General features: G+C 52.0%; 1 long non-coding RNA gene across 1 annotated transcript; it reads left to right on the top strand.

The window, feature by feature from the left end:
- The first annotated feature begins 3,222 nt into the window (after window positions 1–3,222).
- LOC136994907 (uncharacterized) lies at window positions 3,223–8,465 on the top strand. The gene is made up of 4 exons (XR_010886700.1): window positions 3,223–3,421; window positions 5,741–5,841; window positions 7,487–7,522; window positions 8,373–8,465. It is a non-coding gene; the product is annotated as an uncharacterized lncRNA (long non-coding RNA).
- Window positions 8,466–25,617: the final 17,152 nt, after the last annotated feature.

Below are 25,617 nucleotides of genomic sequence, written 5' to 3' on the forward strand. Positions count from 1 at the left end.
CATCATGAATGTGACAACTTTACTCATTCCCTGGTAAGACTTTAATTGCTGTCAAGATATTTTGCATGAGCACAGAGTGAAAGTCTGTATTTCAATTTGTAACACACACAATGTTCCTCCACACAATTTCCTGCATGTTATGGGCTAGGGACAGCTATTCCTTTAAAAGTCTTGCACATCCTCTGAATCTTTTTCATTTCTCTTTTTCAAAATTGTTCTCTCTCTTTCCCCTAGTCTTTCACACCAGCACTTATCTGCATATTTTCTGGCACCTCCAGGGAAGCAAGGTTCTAAGTGCTCCTTCTCTCTTCCCCATCCAGTGACAGCAAGGGATCATTCATCTCTTTCTGCATCTCTGCACATAAGATGATCCTTAAAATTAGAATTCCTGACCTGTGACATGGTTTGGGCAGAAAGCAAGTCTGAACTGAAAGGAACTGTTTTGCAAAACAGGTTTCTAAGGCTACGGATAGCACTTGTCTGCAAATGGTGTGCAGAAGTGCCACTGATAAAAAAGATCAGAACTGAGCATTATTTCAAAGGACAATAAGTAAGAGTGTGGAAAGAGTTTGTTTTGTCAGAAGAAAACACTCAGAGAGACAGGTACAAAAATTCCAAGGGCTGTGCTTGGAGGAAAATAAAAGATGTGGGAGAAGATGAACTCACACACTGGACTCTTCTAGCTGCCAGTGTGGACTTCCAAGCATCATAAGTTATATATGTAAATTATCATCTCATCTTCCTCCAGTCTTCTCCTCTTCTAACTAAACCAGGCAAAAATCTGCAAGGTTCAGTACCTGTCTCGGACTGTTGTAACCCCTGTCCCAGCACAGGGGAGACGAAGGGAGGAGAACCAGACAAATCCGTGTACACATTGCCACCCCTAGTTATACCACAAGATTTGAGGAAAGATTTCCTGCAGTTACTGATAATTAGTTCTCCTCTAGGTTATTTTCTGAGTGACAGTCCTGAAATAGAGAGTGAGAGGACATGGATGCTTGTCTGTATGGGAATACACAAGAGAATTAATCTGAATTCACTCTTAAAATACAGGCATTAAATTGCTTTCAACCCGTGTTCTTATTCAGAATACAAGAGCCAAAAAACAAAGGGAAATCAAACTGACAGTTGCCCATGCAGAAGAGTAATAGAGAGTGGAACACGGTTTCTCTGATGGAATACTGTTTATTTCTGTAGAGCATACAGAAATTCAGCTTTCCCAAAATCAAACAAGAGGGTCACAGCTCCCTGAGAAAGCTCTCAATAACTATGTCAGACCAAATAGAGATGAATTTATACCCAAATCCCAGAAACTGCAGGAGTTTAAAAGTGAGTTAGAAACAACAGCTGAAAACGTGAAACTAGGTGAAACGCCTGGCACCTCTATCCCCCAGCACGGATCTGGAAAAATAACTCCATGTTTCAGGCATTCCAACAAAACTCCATGTTTCAGAATGCCAACAAAGATGCCAACAAAGATGGAAAAAAGATAGATTTTATGAAATGAAAGAGAGGAACAGAGTTGCTGGGAGACAGTCACCGTTCATAACATTAAGGTCCAGACTGAGATGCCTGAACAGAATGTGCAATTCAATTCAGAAACCTCCATTTACAGTCCCTGGCATCTAGACTCCAATGACTGAGCTGTTTTGAAGCTATTTGAGAGAGAGCTGTCTGAGAAACCTCAGCAGAGGCTCCCTGCTTCACTTGGGAGCTCTGTTCAAGATCAAGCTCTCACCCTTGGGCCCTTCCTGAGCTACTCTGCAGCCATGCCCATGCCTGGTCACGTACCTCGTTGATCTGGACCAGGACACTGACCTGCAGCTTGACACTGGACCTGCTTCATCCCAGCAGATATGTTTGGTGATCACTGTTGTCTGACTCTGGTTACCATCACCAGACCTGGTAGACACACTTTATTCAGGTAAAGTGAGGTTGTGATATTTGTTGGTGAGTAGACATGCCCATGCCTGCTTGGCAATCACCTTCAGCTACTGGTTTCTCTTCCTTTTACCCTCCCTTCTGGAGCAGCCCCACCTTGATACTCCCTGACAGGGGTGACCTAAAGGCTCAGTCCCATAAAGTGACCTCAGGTTCCAGTTGAGTAAGCATAACATTTGCTGAGATGGAGTACTGAGGGTTTTTGGTTTGGGGGATTTTTAAGTAGTATTTGAGGGCTATTGCCATGAAGGAGAGAGCTATATTCTATCGTGCAAAAAGGTCTGATCGCAGTAACATGCAGAATCTACCAGAGAGAGGCTAGTGCTTTGAGGAGTGGCTCGGAGCAAGTCCACACTGTAAGAGCAGCAGTATCTTGAACCAAGTCTTTCTCTGCAGCCACATTTAACTTTAGACTGTAAGTTATGAGCTATTGCATAGGAGAGAAGCAGCTGACTGGTCTCACAGTTGTCTCACTGAACGAGAGAACACTGTTAAACCATTGTAGCTATCTGTTCATTAGGATTTAGATATTTCATATTCACCCATTCCTTTACCTTGCTGAAGTGTTCTTTCTTTAATGAACGTAGTGAATCACTGCATACATGAGAGATGGGAAAATCAGCTCACAGAGAACCAGGAAGTTTAGAATAACTTTGTCAGATTTCACAAGTTCCTTTAAGCTGTTGTTTTACTAGTGGCCCCTGGGCATCTGAACCTGCCCTTCCTTGCTGTTGGTTGAGTCCTGGCTGAGGGTACCTCCTGCTTCCCCAAAGGCCAAGCACTGTGGCTCTGTAGCATGTTGAGCTACTATTCAGCTGGCTACAATTGCCTATATCTGTTTTCCAAATGAACCATGGTTAAATGGTGGCTGTGAGAGAGAGGAGAAGGGAAATCTTATTTACCTGTGATACCAGCCTGGCAAGCAGGGACAGAGAGGTATACCACTCCTGTTTCCTTCCCAGAAAGGACACATGGTTTCTGAATATCAGCAAAGCATGAGAAGAGATTGTCTCTATCATTAGAAACAGATAACCTGATATGGCTGTCTAACAAACAATTCCAGTCAGCACAACATGGCTTCGGTGTGGAAAAAAATTGTCTTTCCCTTCACTGCCTGTTGTCCCTGCCCTGCTTGTCCTTTCATCTTCGCCCCACCCTGGCCTCAGCAACAATAGAGAAACTGAGCGGTTCAAAAATTAACCATTATGACCAGGGGAGCAAAGATCTTTCTTACACCTGTACTCCTTCCTCCCTCCTCTTGGCACCCCTCCATGACTCCTTTGGCTCCCTGAGAGCAGGGAACAGCAGCTTCAGGGAGCACTGCCCATGACACTCCTTCCCCTTCCTTCCTGGTTAGGAATCAATGATTACAGCAAAGTCTGCAGCTGATCCCTACTTGCTCTCTACTCTTTTCCTGTAGCAGCAAAGTGAAACGTAGCACCCTCAGCAAGACGCAGGTGGAGAGACAGTATCTACCAAGGTAGGAGAGCTTCTCATGGCTACTTTTCTGCAGTTGTTTGTTAATTCATATAGCTCTGTGACTCTGTGGAGGTTTCCTGCAATTTTGTTTTGCATACCTGCACAAAGTTGCTTCTGAACCATGCGACCACTGTGGCTATGCACTAGTAATGGAAGTGTGCAGGTTGAGAAAGCAACCGAATGAAGTCTGATTACTTTAAGCCATCTACTAGAGTATTAGACAAATGGTGGACCCATGTAATCCACTTGGTCTTGAGAGAATGCAACACGAAATACAAGGTTTTGGCTTGGGAAAAGAGTTTATAGGGAAAAGAAGAGAAATAAATCGAACAGCTCCAACATCTGCCAACCAGCTGTGTTCACTATGGTTAGCATTGAAAGCATTCACTATTCCTTCCACTTGGCTCTGAGATATGCTTTCCTATGATAAGTTAGTGGCAAATAATCCTTTGTGAAAAGCTTGAAGACTTTTCACAAGGGTGTTTTCAGTTCCATTAGGCTGCTCTGCAAAGACTGGTAGAAATTCTGAAACTGCCTGGTTTCTAGTTTCAGCAGAAGGCAGAAATCCTGGCCCCTTCCACAGAGGTGCTAAACTGGACCCTGAGACAGAAGGCTGAAACCACTATGAGGCTTTCAGCCAGGCTCTTCTCTTTCAGCTTTCCTTTCTGCCAGCTGCGATGTGCCAGCACTCAGTGACCAGCAAGGCAGGAAGCTCAGTCAGGGCACCTGCTTCTTCCCCCTCCAATATGTGGGAAAGGCGGGTGTTGTGCTCAGCAGTGCAAATCTCCCTCACAGATGTTAGATGGTGAATGTGGCCACATCAAACAGTCCCTTCACACCAGCTTTCATCAGGACACATCCTGCCCCTTCACTACACCAGTCCAACCCCCAGCATGAGGTAGCTAGCACTGGTAACCTTCAGCAATCATGCAACCTTGCCATTAGCTGGTTCAGGGAGCTGCTGTGATTGAGATGAAACTGATCTTGGTTGGGTTAATTGCTGGGTGGATACAGCTGCCTGGAATGGCTGCCTGCAAAGTCCCCTGGGCACCTGTGATGGGGTAAAGGAGAGGGATGGAGTCAGGAGATCTACCTGCCCAGTCTGCTGTATTGCTCTGTACCACCACTCCAGGTCCCTCTCATAGGCGCAGCTGTGAAGGCTTGGAAGGACAGGGGCCAACCCCAAGCCATTACCCCTTGTAATTGCTGCTGTGTTAATTGTGAGAAAGCAATGGAAAGTCACTGAAGGGCAACTGATTTGATAGTTTCAGTGAACCTGCGAGGAAAGTCAGAATGTCTACTTTGGTCCAATTATTCCATTTAGTACTGTCAAAGGCGTGTTTACTGTGGTGAAGGGAGGACACTGACTGCAAATCGCTAGTGCATGGACTTTTCCCTTACACGGATTTATTATTATTATTTTTTTAAGGGGTGTGTAATATTCCAAACTGGCTGTGGTTACACATATCAGCTCTGAGTCTCCTCTTCAAACCACTGCAGACCTGCTGGGGTTGATTAGCCACATGTTCTGTCAAGCGGTTTTTGTACCTCGGCACTGGCTGGTTGATGCTATGATCTGCCATGTAATCCCAAAGTTTGACTGAATAATCCCAGCACAAAGAGGTGTAGTGTGATGGCCTCTCCAGGCTAGACAGAAAGCAAGTCCTTCAAGAGGAGAAATCAGTGACAAAAGGGTGGACATGTGTTAACAGCTGTCTTCCAATGCTCTTAATTCCTCATCTTTCTGGGTCTTCATTGAATGGTTCATACTTTCATTAGGAACAAAGGAATGTACAAGTAGACAGAAACCTCAAAGCGAAATAAGGCCCTAACAATGGCCATTTTAATAAAAAATTGGAAGTGCCATTTTGAGAAGTGCATGTGAACACGAAAGGAGGAAAGTGGCAATTACCTTTACCATTATTTACGTATCATCCTTTAGCAGTAGCAAAGGACGAGCTCTTGGTCATTGGACTACTCTTTATTAGTGCTGAGATTTACATTCGTTATGCTACTAAGAATAATAATATGAATTGTGAATAATGGGAATAATATTATTATGAACATTTAAGAAAAATAACTAAGAAGAGTGTTATTAATAGGAACTTTATTCTTCATCTTTATGCCAAGCCCCAAGGGTATATACACAGAATGAGATATGGGAAACTCCCTTTGGTGCACAGCTGAAGAGCTGGGCTTCCCTTTAATGTGACAAGGGATGAAGTGAAAAACAATATTTAAAGGAAAGAAAGGAGAGATGTGGTATTCAGGCTAATGGAGGATTTTGTTATGTTATTTTTCACTCTTTCTTCCATTGCAGCACATCAGAAACGATGAATTTCTGGGCTCGGAAAGGAAGAAGCAAAGGAACACTCTGTTTCCTCTTCTGTTTTCTACTTCTAATATGTCTTCATTCATCAGGTAAGTAATGCTCCTTCAAATGTTCCCTTCCTATTCTGCATAGTCATGCCTAAGGGGCTTATCTCTATAGGCAGTCTGTTGTTATCTGCATTGTACTCTATGCAAGACCTATATTCCTGCCCAGCTGCAGAGACTGGTGACATGTAGAGGGCTTTCTCAACAAAGAGGAAAAGAACCCACAAACCAACCAAAGACATAGAAACAAGCAACCCTGTTCACACACATACCCATTCAAGCCCCTCACATCTCCCAGACTAAAGAAACGGGCTTTGTCATACCCCCTCTACCTACCCTCCATCTTTTGAACCCACTGGTGTTTGATGATCAGGAAGTCTTTGGTTTCCTCTGGGTGGATGGACTGGAGCCCTTGCAGTCCTTTCCGAAACCAGGTGAGGTGGTGACGTCATAAATTCTGGAATCTCCACTGAGTATTAAGTCAGTGTGACAGACGAGATACAAGGAAGGCCTAGGTTTTCAGTTAAGCACAGTTAAACTAACTCAAAGTGTAGCCTTCTCAACGGTAGTAGGTTTGCACTGGAACTCCCTTAAGCCACGGCTTTTTCTCCTCTGGCTTGTGATGGAAGATCATCAGGAAAGAGTTCAGAGGTGACACACTCTGAGAAAGGCTGTAAGGACACCTTCAGTTTGAGACATTTTACTCACTAGCAGGGCCCCTAAGGGTGTGTTTGAACGCTGATGAGGCAAAAGAGGATCAAAGCTGGAAAAACATCCCCCCTTGCTTCACTGCGTATATTGCCACAGGTGGCCTGCGAGTGCAGCAGTGAACACGATCCACTGCAGTAGGACACCCTGGGGCTCAGCTCATCAAAAAACAGTTTTAACGCTGCAGTATCATAATAGTAGTCCCTCTGCAGCACAGCATTCCTGGACTGCATGTGACCTGTCTTCTAAGTCTTTTGCGTGCAGCACCTGTCAGATACATTCCGATTAGGTGGAGCCAAGGATTCCACAAGCAAATGTTAGCAAAGGGCCTGGTTTGTTTGACGGGCATTTGTAAGGATTAGTAACAGGAAGAAGCAGCTGATGGTCTGACAGAACCATCTGATCAGTGTTTGGGCACTTCTGGAACAAACCTAATGTGACTCCACAGAGCCCAGTGGAATGGGTGGGCAACGCAACCTGGAAGCAGTCTGGCCATGGCTGCACAGACCTAAGTGCAGTCTGAATGACTTTTCCTCTCTGTGAGGCTGTCTGCTTGAGGGAGAAGAGAAACACCTTTTAGCAGATACCCGTTCTTTGGGAGGCAGGGACAATACTGTCCACACTGTACAGAAAAGAAGGACGACCGGGGCTTTGCTGTTTCCCTGGTTGCGCAAACCAGCCCGGGCCTGCCTAGCTCCTTCCTCAAGCATTTCCCCTTGGTGATGTGGTGGGATAGGAAGGATGGAAATGGGGAAGGGTGGGAAGGCCATTCATACACCTGAACTCCTTGCATTGGGATATGACTGTCAGCAGAAAAGATGAGGTTTCAGTTGACAGGGATCACTGTGAGAGGAGCAATACTGGCTCTGAAGCCAGAAGCTGGAGGTATGAAACTCAGCTTTTGGGTACTCAAGAGCTCGTTTTGCCTACATGCATGCGGTAAAGAATGAAAAGGGCCTAACAAACTGTACTTCCATTAAAGGCGTGAAAGGACAGACGAGCAATGTGGATAAACAAGGTAAGAGACAACACCCAATTTTAAGAGCAGCTGTGATGATTCTCCAGGTCTCCTGCCTCTGGTGAGGTGACTGCTATCACCTGTTACTTCTCCCCCCATATCCCTGTATTACATCTGCCTCACAGTCTGGGATGGTTTCATCTGTTGGGGTACCAAGGCTTCATCTGTGATGAACTCAACTGTCAGCTACCCCTCTTTGCCATTCTGTATCCACCCCAGCAGCCCTGCCTCCCTTGCCTTCCTGCTCCCCTGCCTGCTCTTTCTCACTACCACAACTTCTGTGATGAGAGCCCCTGGCAGGAATGGTCACGGCACGGAGAAAGGAGACATCCCTGCAGCAAAATGAGAGCCTTACAAACAACTTCTCACCCCTGCCAGCATTCTCATTCAGTGTACCAGCCATCTCCCACCCCATGCTCTCACCTTTGCTGGCCTGTTGTTACACTACCTGCTCAGCTCCGGAAAGCTTCCTGGCCCTACCCCTTGTGCAGGGCAAAGTACTCCTGGTGCCTTCTTGAAGAGGCCGAATACATATCCCTTATTTCCTCAGTTTCTAACTCCTTGTTCTCCTTTAGAAAGCTTCACATGAAATATGCTTTCAACTGCTATGCTTGCAACTTAAACATTAGAGGTTAAAAAAAAGCTTCTAATATTGTTCTTGCTTTGATCTTTGCCATTCTCTGAATCAGAAATATTGAGTATGCTCATAGCCTCCTCAGACTCGGCATCCTTTTGGACAAACTCAGGAATTAATTAGAAAATCCAGAACAAGGCTATTATGTCAAGACACCAAGATACTAGATGATCCAGCTTATTCTACTGACACAAAATACTCAATATAATCTTTTAGAAAATGCAGGTTGGTCTCCACAGTTCATCGTGCTAACAACTCTGGCAAGCCTAGTCCTCCTCATTCTTATCCTACTCTTCTGTTGGATTGCCCGTAAACCGAAGCAGAAAGGTAAGATTTTAAAGGAACCCTCTGGTATCTGTTATTCTCCCCATAATGTGAAATTAAACACAAGAATTCAGTGATAAACCATAGTCACCAAGTGCCATGCCCTCAGGCATCCAAGTCATCCATGGCAGATGTGACAAAAGACGGACGGGAGACTTGTGTTCTTCTGGAGCAGGAGCTGGAGGCAAAGTGAGATCTGTAGTAGAAAGAGGATCCCACCATAGGAGTCGGAAGACTATGGGCTCTCACTCCTCTACCATGTAATTCATGGTCCATTCCACTGTCATGTCCATTGGGTCATTTTGCTTCTGATATGTGTCTCCATTTCCACCAGTATTCTTACCATTGTTTGGAAAACATCAAGTTTACTTTGATTATTTACATTGCAAGAAGCCTAGCTTTTCTGTTTTCTACCAGACAAGACGGAGTCCTGGCCAAAATGTTCCTGTCAGCACAGGTTCAGATCCCAGGCCTATGCAATGAGCTGCAAAATTTTCTGTTCAGTTTAAAGGATTTTCAGACTTTGACCTGCCTAGTGCTTTGGAGTTATTTAGTCCATAAACTAGAGCAGTAACCACGCAATACTTGGTTCACTAGCACTTCTGCTTTTCTGAGTACAGCGTCAGAAAAGGAAATCCTTGGGAGGAATTGCAAGGAGAAAGCTTCCCTGTGTTTTCACCCACTACTGCATTCTTCCAGTACCTGCAGACAATGCCTTTGTGTGGCGTGTTTTTAATGTGTCTTTCCTCTTCTTTGATATATGAAGAACTAAAAACTAAATGGGATGACTCTGACCTAGGAAATGGCGATTTATCTCCCACCCAGATAACTCCTGTTTAGACATTTCACCTTACGTGTCTTGATTTCACACTGAGTCCTGTCCTTGGAGGTAGATTAGATGAATTTTGAAGTTTTGAAGCTCCAATTTCTTATTGGAGGAGAAGCTGCTCTCTGTTTGACTCCACATCTGAGCTTTGGAAATACAAGTGTGCTCTGTGTGAAACGTTTATCTTCTATGTCAGAAATAGCAATCACAAGGATGCTTTTGTAATCTACTTTTTTCCTTCTTTTCTTCTATTTTTTTCTCCTTCCCCTTCAAGATGCCTTCAGGAATATGGAAGAAGGTAATATATACTAAACAAATCTTTCAAGCAATTGTTAAAAGAAATAAAGGAAAAGTTTACATGTAAAATACATTTTTCTTTTGCAGGTCGAAGTTCTGCTTTGACCTGTAGAAAGGAAAAAGAGTTTGGAATATTTAACCTTATACATCTCTGAGCTTTAGATGGCAAAGAGTGCACTCTTCTTGTTGCTTCTAACCATGCTATTAGATGTTCTTGCATGGCCAGGGTTGGTGTGAGGCAACTTGGCTCTCTGCCAGTTCTTCTTCAGGGATGAGGCTGCTCTTGCATTGGAATTAGTGTGGTCGAGATCCATGAGTTGACAGCTTCTATATCTATGTCCTGTGAGTTCTTCCATCATTCTGCCATTGGCTTTGTTCATCTGAGCAGGAGATCCATGAGGTAGCAGGGTGGCAGGCCAGGCAGTACACACAGGGGTAATCTGTAGGCATCAGGCTGAGATGGCAACACAGACAGTTGTGGGTGAGGGAGGTGTTTGGGTGCTCAGGACGTGTTGGAAAGGGTTTGCCCTGCAACAGAATTTGGCAGGGTTCTTCCCAGAGAGCAGCTCTGTTTCCTTTTTGCCAATTCAAAGTGGCAACAACCATGTCTTAAAAAAAATATTTTATTTTGCAGTGCCACTCTCAGCAAAGGATGGTAAGTGTTCCTTTTCTTTGCAAATAAGCCCTTGAAAATTGTGTTTTAAATATGTGGGCTAATGTACATAAGGGATTGACGCCCTGCACTCAGTTGGAGTGGGTTGTTTCCTCTCCACTGTGGGACTACAGAGTATTTGTTTCTATCAGTGTGGCATTTCAAGAACATTGGTAGTTACTGAAACCGGTAAATAGGTCAGATAAAATTCCTAGAAGACAGGGTGAACAGGAATCCATGGGCAGAGGAAGGAGAATGTCACTAGATGCAGTCCCATTGTATGAGCTGCTGAACAGAATCCACAAATGGAGACTGTAGAGTGATGACAGAAATGCCACAGATGTTAGAATAGGAGAGAAGGGAAAAGAGTGAAAGAGCAAGGGAAAAAGGAAGAGACAATGACTGATGGAAGGCAAGAAGGAAGCAAGTAAAAATGAAATGGAAAAGGAAGGGAGAGAGGGAAAAAAGGAAATTATCAACAACTCTTTTAGGAAAAAGGCAACTCATGTGAGCTGTCTTTGGCTCAGTGGGTATCCAGAGCACTTGCCTTTATTTGTCTGGATCATAAAAGCTGCCAAGATATTTCCAACGGCAAGGCTTGGTGTCAGCACAGTCTGGGACTAGTCGACGAGGCTTGTTGACTTCTGAGGTGGATCACAACTTTAACAAGGTGTTCCATTCAGTGTTATCTCCAACTCATCCACCACTTGAAGCTTGCTGGGAGGACCCCCCCCCCTCTGCCTTCTCCTGCCCAAAGCAATATACCCCAGATCATGGAGAATCCCCTGGGACATCAGGCTTGGTAAACCCTTAGAAAAGTCAAAGAACTCTGTCATTTTCGCAGTAGCATCAAAACCCAAGTAGCATGCTGCCCCAGGGCTTCATGCAATCCATCCAAAAGCAGTTTGTAATGGCCCTTCTGCTTTCTTTTGCAGGGCAACTGCAAGCACAGGCAGGTGAGTGCTTCCTGGCGTGTGAGAGAGGCTCCTTGTTGCTGGAGGAGAAGGTGGGAATGGGGAGCGCTGTGTGTCCGTGGGGCCAGCCCTTTGCCCAGGCGGCCAGGAAGGAAGCCTGCTGCTTCCCTCCCAGGGTGTCCCTTGCGCTCCTGCCCTCCGCTGCTGCAAATTGCCCTTGTGGGCTGGAATGAGCAGGCAGTAGGCGCTGGAAGCCATAAGAGCTGCAGTTCTTCAGAAGGCTCTCTCACCAAAACACTGACACCTCTCTCTCTCTCTGTCTCTCTCTGTCTCTCTCTCTCTCCTTTCCACTTCCCTTTGCCTTTTACAGACCAACTGCTGAAAGAACACGGTAAGTGACCTTTGCTTTCTGGTACTTCTTTGGCAACCGTGACCTGCTGAGACCTCCTTGGGGCACCTGCTCATCTCAGGAAAGCCGCCTGGCCTCCTCCAGTTGTGCAGGGACACATGGTGTTGTGATAATCAAGGCCCTGTAGAAAGGGAAGGCCAGGACGTCAAAGGATCTGCTTGGGCCCAAGGCTGAGAGGTTGCTCCTGGAGCCCCCGGGGTGCAGAACGCGGACTGGGAAGAGAGCTGCAATGAGGGGAAGGGAGAAGTCAGCAAAGGCCTGTGTGGGGAGCCGTGGCGGGCTCTGAGCGCAGTGGGCTGTCTTTGCTAAGTGCCTTTTCCCTTCCTTTTGTAGCTCAGGTGAAAGAAGAAAAAGGTAAGTGGTCTGCGCTGCCTGGGACATGGGCCTTGTGGAGAGGTCGCGTGGCGAGAGGGAGTTGCTGGTGTCCAAAGCCACGGGGCTTCTTGGGGCAGGCAAGGAGCCCCTTGTTGTGAGCAGGAGTGGAGCTGCTGCCCCTGTGCAGGCTGCCCAGCGGAGGTCTTCCTCTTTAGCTGCAGCCTGCCCGGCAGGCTTGCCTGAGGAACAGGAGCATGTGGGAGGCAGGCAGAGAGGGCCAGAAGGCAGACCTGGAATGAGGCGTGAGCAAAGGAAGCAAGGAAGAAGGTGAGGAGAGCAGGAAGCAATAAGCAGGGCCAGAAGGAGGGAAGGAAGCCACTAAGGCTGAGCGGAAGAGAAGGGAATGGTGGAGGTGTGGCAGGGCATCAGGGCATGAGGAAGGGCTTGCAGAAGGCAGGCTGGAGGGAGGGAAGGATGGGTGATAGGACGGAAGGAAGGGTGGAAAGAAGAACAGAATGAAGAATGGAAGGAAGGAGGGAAGCAAGCAAGCAAGGAAGCTAGGAGAAGGCATGAAGGAAGGAAGGAAGGAAGGATTTAAAAAGGTTTTGTATGGATTGAGGGAAGGCGGGAGAAGGGGATTAGACGGGCTAAAGACGGGAATGACAGAGAGGAGAAACTGAGAGCAGGAGCACTCTGAATGCTCCTGTGAGCACCCCTGAGCTCGTGTGGGCTCTCTGCCTCAGGTAGGGCATGCACAGCGGTGGCCTTTGTTTAGGTGTGTGAGCCCAGGTGCCAGGGGTCTTCCCCGGCCAGGGCTGCACAGCAGCACAGTGCTGGACTAGTTGCCGAAGGCTGCCGCCTTCTGCCGAGAATCATAACCCTAGCAGGGTACTCCTGAGCGCTTTGTGCAATCCCTCCCCCAGCAGTTTGTAATGGCCCTTCCGCTTTCTTTTGCAGGGCAACTGCAAGGACAGCTAGGTGAGTGCTTCCTGGCGTGTGAGAGAGGCTCCTTGTTGCTGGAGGGGAAGGTGGGAATGGGGAGCACTGTGTGTCCGTGGGGCCAGCCCTTGGCCCTGCCAGCCACGAAGGAAGCCTGCTGCTTGCCTCCCAAGGTGTCCCTTGCCCGCCTGGCCTCCGCTGCCGCGATGGCCCTTGTGGGCTGGCGTGAGCAGGCAGCAGGAAAGGAGGAGGGAAGGAAGTGTATGAGGTGGACTGTCAGGGCAGGGCCGGGCAGGGCTGAAGGGTGGAAATGAGGAAGGTAGGATGGAGGGAAGGCGATTAGGTGGTGGATCAGTGGAAGGGAGGTAAGTGGGAAGGAAGGGAGGGGAGAAGGAAGAGGGGTGGGAGGAATGAAGGGAAAGAAGGAGGAGAAAGGTCCATCAGCCTTGAAGGAAGGGAGGAATAGAGGATGGAAGTGGGAAGCACAGATATGAGAGAACGGAGGAAGGGAGGGCGGTAGGCATATGAAGTTTCCTGTGAAGAAATGGGAGCCCGTGTGAGCTCTCTTTGGCCTGGGTGGCTCTCCACAGCGGTGTCCTTTGCTTGGCTGTGTGACCCCAGCCGCCAAGGGGTTTCCCAGGGCAGGTGCCAGCATAGACGTGGACTAGTCGATGGAGGCTGTCATCTTGTGTAGGGTATTAAAAGCTTTGAGGAGCGCTTCCCCAGTGCATCATGTAACCGAGCACCAGCAGTTTCTAACCGCCCTTCTCCTTTCCTGTGCAGCGCACCTTCAAGGACAGATAGGTGAGTGCCCTCGAGCATGTGAGAGAGGTTCCTTGTCCAATGAGCAAAGATGGGCATGGGGAGATCCTTGTGTCCATAGGCAAAGCCCTTCTTCCCGCTAGCCATAAACAGAGCCTGCTACTTGCAAGGTGTCCCTTGTTTGGCCCCCTTTAACGCCAGCCGCCAAGGGCTTTCCCAGGGCAGGTCTTGGTGTCAGCACACACCTGGACTAGTCAGTGGAGGCGGTTGTCTTCCCACGGCAATCAAAACCTTACCATGGTGCCCATTGCAGTGCTTTCTTCATTGTGCCTGTGCTTCAGGCTGGGCACTGTTGCCTGATGGCGAGGGTCTGCAAAGGGCGAGAGGAGCCCCTGGGGACCCCAGACTGGGCGGGCAGAGGAGGTGCTGTTCTACTGAAGGGCATCCCTCATGGAGCCAGGCTGTGCTCTTCCCAGCATGGGGAGAACAAACCAACAGCTCTCCCCAAGAACATCACAGCTGCAGACGAGCACTTCCTTGCTAACTGCCTCTGCCTTTGTGTTGTAGAACGGACGCAGGAGGAAAAGGGTAAGTTCCCTCCGATGCCTGAGAAATTCCCCTTGCAGAGAGACAGCGAGTGCCCTTGCAAGAGGGCCCTGCCGCTGTCCATGGGCCTCCTAAGCGGGAGGCCAGAAACACTGCCATTCGTCAGAAGGCTCTCTCGCCAAAAGACTGACACCTCTCTCTCTCCTTTCCACTTCCCTTTGCCTTTTACAGACCGACTGCTGAAAGAACACAGTAAGTGACCTTTGCTTTCTGGTACTTCTTTGGCAACCGTGACCTGCTGAGACCTCCTTGCGGCACCTGCACAGCTCAGGAAAGCCTCCTGGCCTCCTCCAGTTGTGCAGGGACACATGGTGTTGTGATAATCAAGGCCCTGTAGAAAGGGAAGGCCATGATGTCAAAGGATCTCCTTGGGCCCAAGGCTGAGAGGTTGCTGCTGGGGTCCCCGGGGTGCAGAACGCGGACCGGGAAGAGAGCTGCAATGAGGGGAAGGGAGAAGTCAGCAAAGACCTGTGTGGGGAGCCGTGGCAGGGTCTGAGGCGCAGTGGCCTGTCTTTGCTAAGTGCCTTTCCCCTTCCTTTTGTAGCTCAGGTGAAAGAAGAAAAAGGTAAGTGGTCTGCGCTGCCTGGGACACGGGCCTTGTGGGGAGGTCCTGTGGCGAGAGGGAGTTGCGGGCGTCCAAAGCCGCGGGGCTTCTTGGGGCAGGCAAGGAGCCCCTTGTTGTGAGCAGGAGTGGAGCTGCTGCCCCTGTGCAGGCTGCCCAGCGGAGGTCTTCCTCTTTAGCTGCAGCCTGCCCGGCAGGCTTGCCTGAGGAACAGGAGCATGCGGGAGGCAGGCAGAGAGGGCCAGAAGGCAGACCTGGAATGAGGCGCGAGCAAAGGAAGCAGGGAAGAAGGTGAGGAGAGCAGGAAGCGATAAGCAGGGCCAGAAGGGGGGAAGGAAGCCACTAAGGCTGGGTGGAAGAGAAGGGAAGGGTGGAGGTGTGGCAGGGCATGAGGGCATGAGGAAGGGCTTGCAGAAGGCAGGCTGGAGGGAGGGAAGGATGGGTGATAGGACGGAAGGAAGGGTGGAAAGAAGAACAGAATGAAGAATGGAAGGAAGGAGGGAAGCAAGCAAGCAAGCAAGCTAGGAGAAGGCATGAAGGAAGGAAGGAAGGAAGGATTTAAAAAGGTTTTGTATGGATTGAGGGAAGGCGGGAGAAGGGGATTAGACGGGCTAAAGACGGGAATGACAGAGAGGAGAAACTGAGAGCAGGAGCACTCTGAATGCTCCTGTGAGCACCCCTGAGCTCGTGTGGGCTCTCTGCCTCAGGTAGGGCATGCACAGCGGTGGCCTTTGTTTAGGTGTGTGAGCCCAGGTGCCAGGGGTCTTCCCCGGCCAGGGCTGCACAGCAGCACAGTGCTGGACTAGTTGCCGAAGGCTGCCGCCTTCTGCCGAGAATCATAACCCTAGCAGGGTACTCCTGAGCGCTTTGTGCAATCCCTCCCCCAGCAGTTTGTAATGGCCCTTCCGCTTTCTTTTGCAGGGCAACTGCAAGGACAGCTAGGTGAGTGCTTCCTGGCGTGTGAGAGAGGCTCCTTGTTGCTGGAGGGGAAGGTGGGAATGGGGAGCACTGTGTGTCCGTGGGGCCAGCCCTTGGCCCTGCCAGCCACGAAGGAAGCCTGCTGCTTGCCTCCCAAGGTGTCCCTTGCCCGCCTGGCCTCCGCTGCCGCGATGGCCCTTGTGGGCTGGCGTGAGCAGGCAGCAGGAAAGGAGGAGGGAAGGAAGTGTATGAGGTGGACTGTCAGGGCAGGGCCGGGCAGGGCTGAAGGGTGGAAATGAGGAAGGTAGGATGGAGGGAAGGCGATTAGGTGGTGGATCAGTGGAAGGGAGGTAAGTGGGAAGGAAGGGAGGGGAGAAGGAAGAGGGGTGGGAGGAATGAAGGGAAAGAAGGAGGAGAAAGGTCCATCAGCCTTGAAGGAAGGGAGGAATAGAGGATGGAAGTGGGAAGCACAGATATGAGAGAACGGAGGAAGGGAGGGCGGTAGGCATATGAAGTTTCCTGTGAAGAAATGGGAGCCCGTGTGAGCTCTCTTTGGCCTGGGTGGCTCTCCACAGCGGTGTCCTTTGCTTGGCTGTGTGACCCCAGCCGCCAAGGGGTTTCCCAGGGCAGGTGCCAGCATAGACGTGGACTAGTCGATGGAGGCTGTCATCTTGTGTAGGGTATTAAAAGCTTTGAGGAGCGCTTCCCCAGTGCATCATGTAACCGAGCACCAGCAGTTTCTAACCGCCCTTCTCCTTTCCTGTGCAGCGCACCTTCAAGGACAGATAGGTGAGTGCCCTCGAGCATGTGAGAGAGGTTCCTTGTCCAATGAGCAAAGATGGGCATGGGGAGATCCTTGTGTCCATAGGCAAAGCCCTTCTTCCCGCTAGCCATAAACAGAGCCTGCTACTTGCAAGGTGTCCCTTGTTTGGCCCCCTTTAACGCCAGCCGCCAAGGGCTTTCCCAGGGCAGGTCTTGGTGTCAGCACACACCTGGACTAGTCAGTGGAGGCGGTTGTCTTCCCACGGCAATCAAAACCTTACCATGGTGCCCATTGCAGTGCTTTCTTCATTGTGCCTGTGCTTCAGGCTGGGCACTGTTGCCTGATGGCGAGGGTCTGCAAAGGGCGAGAGGAGCCCCTGGGGACCCCAGACTGGGCGGGCAGAGGAGGTGCTGTTCTACTGAAGGGCATCCCTCATGGAGCCAGGCTGTGCTCTTCCCAGCATGGGGAGAACAAACCAACAGCTCTCCCCAAGAACATCACAGCTGCAGACGAGCACTTCCTTGCTAACTGCCTCTGCCTTTGTGTTGTAGAACGGACGCAGGAGGAAAAGGGTAAGTTCCCTCCGATGCCTGAGAAATTCCCCTTGCAGAGAGACAGCGAGTGCCCTTGCAAGAGGGCCCTGCCGCTGTCCATGGGCCTCCTAAGCGGGAGGCCAGAAACACTGCCATTCGTCAGAAGGCTCTCTCGCCAAAAGACTGACACCTCTCTCTCTCCTTTCCACTTCCCTTTGCCTTTTACAGACCGACTGCTGAAAGAACACAGTAAGTGACCTTTGCTTTCTGGTACTTCTTTGGCAACCGTGACCTGCTGAGACCTCCTTGCGGCACCTGCACAGCTCAGGAAAGCCTCCTGGCCTCCTCCAGTTGTGCAGGGACACATGGTGTTGTGATAATCAAGGCCCTGTAGAAAGGGAAGGCCATGATGTCAAAGGATCTCCTTGGGCCCAAGGCTGAGAGGTTGCTGCTGGGGTCCCCGGGGTGCAGAACGCGGACCGGGAAGAGAGCTGCAATGAGGGGAAGGGAGAAGTCAGCAAAGGCCTGTGTGGGGAGCCGTGGCGGGCTCTGAGCGCAGTGGGCTGTCTTTGCTAAGTGCCTTTTCCCTTCCTTTTGTAGCTCAGGTGAAAGAAGAAAAAGGTAAGTGGTCTGCGCTGCCTGGGACATGGGCCTTGTGGAGAGGTCGCGTGGCGAGAGGGAGTTGCTGGTGTCCAAAGCCACGGGGCTTCTTGGGGCAGGCAAGGAGCCCCTTGTTGTGAGCAGGAGTGGAGCTGCTGCCCCTGTGCAGGCTGCCCAGCGGAGGTCTTCCTCTTTAGCTGCAGCCTGCCCGGCAGGCTTGCCTGAGGAACAGGAGCATGTGGGAGGCAGGCAGAGAGGGCCAGAAGGCAGACCTGGAATGAGGCGTGAGCAAAGGAAGCAAGGAAGAAGGTGAGGAGAGCAGGAAGCAATAAGCAGGGCCAGAAGGAGGGAAGGAAGCCACTAAGGCTGAGCGGAAGAGAAGGGAATGGTGGAGGTGTGGCAGGGCATCAGGGCATGAGGAAGGGCTTGCAGAAGGCAGGCTGGAGGGAGGGAAGGATGGGTGATAGGACGGAAGGAAGGGTGGAAAGAAGAACAGAATGAAGAATGGAAGGAAGGAGGGAAGCAAGCAAGCAAGGAAGCTAGGAGAAGGCATGAAGGAAGGAAGGAAGGAAGGATTTAAAAAGGTTTTGTATGGATTGAGGGAAGGCGGGAGAAGGGGATTAGACGGGCTAAAGACGGGAATGACAGAGAGGAGAAACTGAGAGCAGGAGCACTCTGAATGCTCCTGTGAGCACCCCTGAGCTCGTGTGGGCTCTCTGCCTCAGGTAGGGCATGCACAGCGGTGGCCTTTGTTTAGCTGTGTGAGCCCAGGTGCCAGGGGTCTTCCCCGGCCAGGGCTGCACAGCAGCACAGTGCTGGACTAGTTGCCGAAGGCTGCCGCCTTCTGCCGAGAATCATAACCCTAGCAGGGTACTCCTGAGCGCTTTGTGCAATCCCTCCCCCAGCAGTTTGTAATGGCCCTTCCGCTTTCTTTTGCAGGGCAACTGCAAGGACAGCTAGGTGAGTGCTTCCTGGCGTGTGAGAGAGGCTCCTTGTTGCTGGAGGGGAAGGTGGGAATGGGGAGCACTGTGTGTCCGTGGGGCCAGCCCTTGTCCCTGCCAGCCACGAAGGAAGCCTGCTGCTTGCCTCCCAAGGTGTCCCTTGCCCGCCTGGCCTCCGCTGCCGCGATGGCCCTTGTGGGCTGGCGTGAGCAGGCAGCAGGAAAGGAGGAGGGAAGGAAGTGTATGAGGTGGACTGTCAGGGCAGGGCCGGGCAGGGCTGAAGGGTGGAAATGAGGAAGGTAGGATGGAGGGAAGGCGATTAGGTGGTGGATCAGTGGAAGGGAGGTAAGTGGGAAGGAAGGGAGGGGAGAAGGAAGAGGGGTGGGAGGAATGAAGGGAAAGAAGGAGGAGAAAGGTCCATCAGCCTTGAAGGAAGGGAGGAATAGAGGATGGAAGTGGGAAGCACAGATATGAGAGAACGGAGGAAGGGAGGGCGGTAGGCATATGAAGTTTCCTGTGAAGAAATGGGAGCCCGTGTGAGCTCTCTTTGGCCTGGGTGGCTCTCCACAGCGGTGTCCTTTGCTTGGCTGTGTGACCCCAGCCGCCAAGGGGTTTCCCAGGGCAGGTGCCAGCATAGACGTGGACTAGTCGATGGAGGCTGTCATCTTGTGTAGGGTATTAAAAGCTTTGAGGAGCGCTTCCCCAGTGCATCATGTAACCGAGCACCAGCAGTTTCTAACCGCCCTTCTCCTTTCCTGTGCAGCGCACCTTCAAGGACAGATAGGTGAGTGCCCTCGAGCATGTGAGAGAGGTTCCTTGTCCAATGAGCAAAGATGGGCATGGGGAGATCCTTGTGTCCATAGGCAAAGCCCTTCTTCCCGCTAGCCATAAACAGAGCCTGCTACTTGCAAGGTGTCCCTTGTTTGGCCCCCTTTAACGCCAGCCGCCAAGGGCTTTCCCAGGGCAGGTCTTGGTGTCAGCACACACCTGGACTAGTCAGTGGAGGCGGTTGTCTTCCCACGGCAATCAAAACCTTACCATGGTGCCCATTGCAGTGCTTTCTTCATTGTGCCTGTGCTTCAGGCTGGGCACTGTTGCCTGATGGCGAGGGTCTGCAAAGGGCGAGAGGAGCCCCTGGGGACCCCAGACTGGGCGGGCAGAGGAGGTGCTGTTCTACTGAAGGGCATCCCTCATGGAGCCAGGCTGTGCTCTTCCCAGCATGGGGAGAACAAACCAACAGCTCTCCCCAAGAACATCACAGCTGCAGACGAGCACTTCCTTGCTAACTGCCTCTGCCTTTGTGTTGTAGAACGGACGCAGGAGGAAAAGGGTAAGTTCCCTCCGATGCCTGAGAAATTCCCCTTGCAGAGAGACAGCGAGTGCCCTTGCAAGAGGGCCCTGCCGCTGTCCATGGGCCTCCTAAGCGGGAGGCCAGAAACACTGCCATTCGTCAGAAGGCTCTCTCGCCAAAAGACTGACACCTCTCTCTCTCCTTTCCACTTCCCTTTGCCTTTTACAGACCGACTGCTGAAAGAACACAGTAAGTGACCTTTGCTTTCTGGTACTTCTTTGGCAACCGTGACCTGCTGAGACCTCCTTGCGGCACCTGCACAGCTCAGGAAAGCCTCCTGGCCTCCTCCAGTTGTGCAGGGACACATGGTGTTGTGATAATCAAGGCCCTGTAGAAAGGGAAGGCCATGATGTCAAAGGATCTCCTTGGGCCCAAGGCTGAGAGGTTGCTGCTGGGGTCCCCGGGGTGCAGAACGCGGACCGGGAAGAGAGCTGCAATGAGGGGAAGGGAGAAGTCAGCAAAGACCTGTGTGGGGAGCCGTGGCAGGGTCTGAGGCGCAGTGGCCTGTCTTTGCTAAGTGCCTTTCCCCTTCCTTTTGTAGCTCAGGTGAAAGAAGAAAAAGGTAAGTGGTCTGCGCTGCCTGGGACACGGGCCTTGTGGGGAGGTCCTGTGGCGAGAGGGAGTTGCGGGCGTCCAAAGCCGCGGGGCTTCTTGGGGCAGGCAAGGAGCCCCTTGTTGTGAGCAGGAGTGGAGCTGCTGCCCCTGTGCAGGCTGCCCAGCGGAGGTCTTCCTCTTTAGCTGCAGCCTGCCCGGCAGGCTTGCCTGAGGAACAGGAGCATGCGGGAGGCAGGCAGAGAGGGCCAGAAGGCAGACCTGGAATGAGGCGCGAGCAAAGGAAGCAGGGAAGAAGGTGAGGAGAGCAGGAAGCGATAAGCAGGGCCAGAAGGGGGGAAGGAAGCCACTAAGGCTGGGTGGAAGAGAAGGGAAGGGTGGAGGTGTGGCAGGGCATGAGGGCATGAGGAAGGGCTTGCAGAAGGCAGGCTGGAGGGAGGGAAGGATGGGTGATAGGACGGAAGGAAGGGTGGAAAGAAGAACAGAATGAAGAATGGAAGGAAGGAGGGAAGCAAGCAAGCAAGGAAGCTAGGAGAAGGCATGAAGGAAGGAAGGAAGGAAGGATTTAAAAAGGTTTTGTATGGATTGAGGGAAGGCGGGAGAAGGGGATTAGACGGGCTAAAGACGGGAATGACAGAGAGGAGAAACTGAGAGCAGGAGCACTCTGAATGCTCCTGTGAGCACCCCTGAGCTCGTGTGGGCTCTCTGCCTCAGGTAGGGCATGCACAGCGGTGGCCTTTGTTTAGCTGTGTGAGCCCAGGTGCCAGGGGTCTTCCCCGGCCAGGGCTGCACAGCAGCACAGTGCTGGACTAGTTGCCGAAGGCTGCCGCCTTCTGCCGAGAATCATAACCCTAGCAGGGTACTCCTGAGCGCTTTGTGCAATCCCTCCCCCAGCAGTTTGTAATGGCCCTTCCGCTTTCTTTTGCAGGGCAACTGCAAGGACAGCTAGGTGAGTGCTTCCTGGCGTGTGAGAGAGGCTCCTTGTTGCTGGAGGGGAAGGTGGGAATGGGGAGCACTGTGTGTCCGTGGGGCCAGCCCTTGGCCCTGCCAGCCACGAAGGAAGCCTGCTGCTTGCCTCCCAAGGTGTCCCTTGCCCGCCTGGCCTCCGCTGCCGCGATGGCCCTTGTGGGCTGGCGTGAGCAGGCAGCAGGAAAGGAGGAGGGAAGGAAGTGTATGAGGTGGACTGTCAGGGCAGGGCCGGGCAGGGCTGAAGGGTGGAAATGAGGAAGGTAGGATGGAGGGAAGGCGATTAGGTGGTGGATCAGTGGAAGGGAGGTAAGTGGGAAGGAAGGGAGGGGAGAAGGAAGAGGGGTGGGAGGAATGAAGGGAAAGAAGGAGGAGAAAGGTCCATCAGCCTTGAAGGAAGGGAGGAATAGAGGATGGAAGTGGGAAGCACAGATATGAGAGAACGGAGGAAGGGAGGGCGGTAGGCATATGAAGTTTCCTGTGAAGAAATGGGAGCCCGTGTGAGCTCTCTTTGGCCTGGGTGGCTCTCCACAGCGGTGTCCTTTGCTTGGCTGTGTGACCCCAGCCGCCAAGGGGTTTCCCAGGGCAGGTGCCAGCATAGACGTGGACTAGTCGATGGAGGCTGTCATCTTGTGTAGGGTATTAAAAGCTTTGAGGAGCGCTTCCCCAGTGCATCATGTAACCGAGCACCAGCAGTTTCTAACCGCCCTTCTCCTTTCCTGTGCAGCGCACCTTCAAGGACAGATAGGTGAGTGCCCTCGAGCATGTGAGAGAGGTTCCTTGTCCAATGAGCAAAGATGGGCATGGGGAGATCCTTGTGTCCATAGGCAAAGCCCTTCTTCCCGCTAGCCATAAACAGAGCCTGCTACTTGCAAGGTGTCCCTTGTTTGGCCCCCTTTAACGCCAGCCGCCAAGGGCTTTCCCAGGGCAGGTCTTGGTGTCAGCACACACCTGGACTAGTCAGTGGAGGCGGTTGTCTTCCCACGGCAATCAAAACCTTACCATGGTGCCCATTGCAGTGCTTTCTTCATTGTGCCTGTGCTTCAGGCTGGGCACTGTTGCCTGATGGCGAGGGTCTGCAAAGGGCGAGAGGAGCCCCTGGGGACCCCAGACTGGGCGGGCAGAGGAGGTGCTGTTCTACTGAAGGGCATCCCTCATGGAGCCAGGCTGTGCTCTTCCCAGCATGGGGAGAACAAACCAACAGCTCTCCCCAAGAACATCACAGCTGCAGACGAGCACTTCCTTGCTAACTGCCTCTGCCTTTGTGTTGTAGAACGGACGCAGGAGGAAAAGGGTAAGTTCCCTCCGATGCCTGAGAAATTCCCCTTGCAGAGAGACAGCGAGTGCCCTTGCAAGAGGGCCCTGCCGCTGTCCATGGGCCTCCTAAGCGGGAGGCCAGAAACACTGCCATTCGTCAGAAGGCTCTCTCGCCAAAAGACTGACACCTCTCTCTCTCCTTTCCACTTCCCTTTGCCTTTTACAGACCGACTGCTGAAAGAACACAGTAAGTGACCTTTGCTTTCTGGTACTTCTTTGGCAACCGTGACCTGCTGAGACCTCCTTGCGGCACCTGCACAGCTCAGGAAAGCCTCCTGGCCTCCTCCAGTTGTGCAGGGACACATGGTGTTGTGATAATCAAGGCCCTGTAGAAAGGGAAGGCCATGATGTCAAAGGATCTCCTTGGGCCCAAGGCTGAGAGGTTGCTGCTGGGGTCCCCGGGGTGCAGAACGCGGACCGGGAAGAGAGCTGCAATGAGGGGAAGGGAGAAGTCAGCAAAGACCTGTGTGGGGAGCCGTGGCAGGGTCTGAGGCGCAGTGGCCTGTCTTTGCTAAGTGCCTTTCCCCTTCCTTTTGTAGCTCAGGTGAAAGAAGAAAAAGGTAAGTGGTCTGCGCTGCCTGGGACACGGGCCTTGTGGGGAGGTCCTGTGGCGAGAGGGAGTTGCGGGCGTCCAAAGCCGCGGGGCTTCTTGGGGCAGGCAAGGAGCCCCTTGTTGTGAGCAGGAGTGGAGCTGCTGCCCCTGTGCAGGCTGCCCAGCGGAGGTCTTCCTCTTTAGCTGCAGCCTGCCCGGCAGGCTTGCCTGAGGAACAGGAGCATGTGGGAGGCAGGCAGAGAGGGCCAGAAGGCAGACCTGGAATGAGGCGCGAGCAAAGGAAGCAGGGAAGAAGGTGAGGAGAGCAGGAAGCGATAAGCAGGGCCAGAAGGGGGGAAGGAAGCCACTAAGGCTGGGTGGAAGAGAAGGGAAGGGTGGAGGTGTGGCAGGGCATGAGGGCATGAGGAAGGGCTTGCAGAAGGCAGGCTGGAGGGAGGGAAGGATGGGTGATAGGACGGAAGGAAGGGTGGAAAGAAGAACAGAATGAAGAATGGAAGGAAGGAGGGAAGCAAGCAAGCAAGCAAGCTAGGAGAAAGCATGAAGGAAGGAAGGAAGGATTTAAAAAGGTTTTGTATGGATTGAGGGAAGGCGGGAGAAGGGGATTAGACGGGCTAAAGACGGGAATGACAGAGAGGAGAAACTGAGAGCAGGAGCACTCTGAATGCTCCTGTGAGCACCCCTGAGCTCGTGTGGGCTCTCTGCCTCAGGTAGGGCATGCACAGCGGTGGCCTTTGTTTAGCTGTGTGAGCCCAGGTGCCAGGGGTCTTCCCCGGCCAGGGCTGCACAGCAGCACAGTGCTGGACTAGTTGCCGAAGGCTGCTGCCTTCTGCCGAGAATCATAACCCTAGCAGGGTACTCCTGAGCGCTTTGTGCAATCCCTCCCCCAGCAGTTTGTAATGGCCCTTCCGCTTTCTTTTGCAGGGCAACTGCAAGGACAGCTAGGTGAGTGCTTCCTGGCGTGTGAGAGAGGCTCCTTGTTGCTGGAGGGGAAGGTGGGAATGGGGAGCACTGTGTGTCCGTGGGGCCAGCCCTTGGCCCTGCCAGCCACGAAGGAAGCCTGCTGCTTGCCTCCCAAGGTGTCCCTTGCCCGCCTGGCCTCCGCTGCCGCGATGGCCCTTGTGGGCTGGCGTGAGCAGGCAGCAGGAAAGGAGGAGGGAAGGAAGTGTATGAGGTGGACTGTCAGGGCAGGGCCGGGCAGGGCTGAAGGGTGGAAATGAGGAAGGTAGGATGGAGGGAAGGCGATTAGGTGGTGGATCAGTGGAAGGGAGGTAAGTGGGAAGGAAGGGAGGGGAGAAGGAAGAGGGGTGGGAGGAATGAAGGGAAAGAAGGAGGAGAAAGGTCCATCAGCCTTGAAGGAAGGGAGGAATAGAGGATGGAAGTGGGAAGCACAGATATGAGAGAACGGAGGAAGGGAGGGCGGTAGGCATATGAAGTTTCCTGTGAAGAAATGGGAGCCCGTGTGAGCTCTCTTTGGCCTGGGTGGCTCTCCACAGCGGTGTCCTTTGCTTGGCTGTGTGACCCCAGCCGCCAAGGGGTTTCCCAGGGCAGGTGCCAGCATAGACGTGGACTAGTCGATGGAGGCTGTCATCTTGTGTAGGGTATTAAAAGCTTTGAGGAGCGCTTCCCCAGTGCATCATGTAACCGAGCACCAGCAGTTTCTAACCGCCCTTCTCCTTTCCTGTGCAGCGCACCTTCAAGGACAGATAGGTGAGTGCCCTCGAGCATGTGAGAGAGGTTCCTTGTCCAATGAGCAAAGATGGGCATGGGGAGATCCTTGTGTCCATAGGCAAAGCCCTTCTTCCCGCTAGCCATAAACAGAGCCTGCTACTTGCAAGGTGTCCCTTGTTTGGCCCCCTTTAACGCCAGCCGCCAAGGGCTTTCCCAGGGCAGGTCTTGGTGTCAGCACACACCTGGACTAGTCAGTGGAGGCGGTTGTCTTCCCACGGCAATCAAAACCTTACCATGGTGCCCATTGCAGTGCTTTCTTCATTGTGCCTGTGCTTCAGGCTGGGCACTGTTGCCTGATGGCGAGGGTCTGCAAAGGGCGAGAGGAGCCCCTGGGGACCCCAGACTGGGCGGGCAGAGGAGGTGCTGTTCTACTGAAGGGCATCCCTCATGGAGCCAGGCTGTGCTCTTCCCAGCATGGGGAGAACAAACCAACAGCTCTCCCCAAGAACATCACAGCTGCAGACGAGCACTTCCTTGCTAACTGCCTCTGCCTTTGTGTTGTAGAACGGCTGCAGGAGGAAAAGGGTAAGTTCCCTCCGATGCCTGAGAAATTCCCCTTGCAGAGAGACAGCGAGTGCCCTTGCAAGAGGGCCCTGCCGCTGTCCATGGGCCTCCTAAGCGGGAGGCCAGAAA

The sequence above is a fragment of the Apteryx mantelli genome, chromosome 34 (assembly GCF_036417845.1).
Source record: "Apteryx mantelli isolate bAptMan1 chromosome 34, bAptMan1.hap1, whole genome shotgun sequence".
NCBI lineage: Eukaryota > Metazoa > Chordata > Aves > Apterygiformes > Apterygidae > Apteryx > Apteryx mantelli.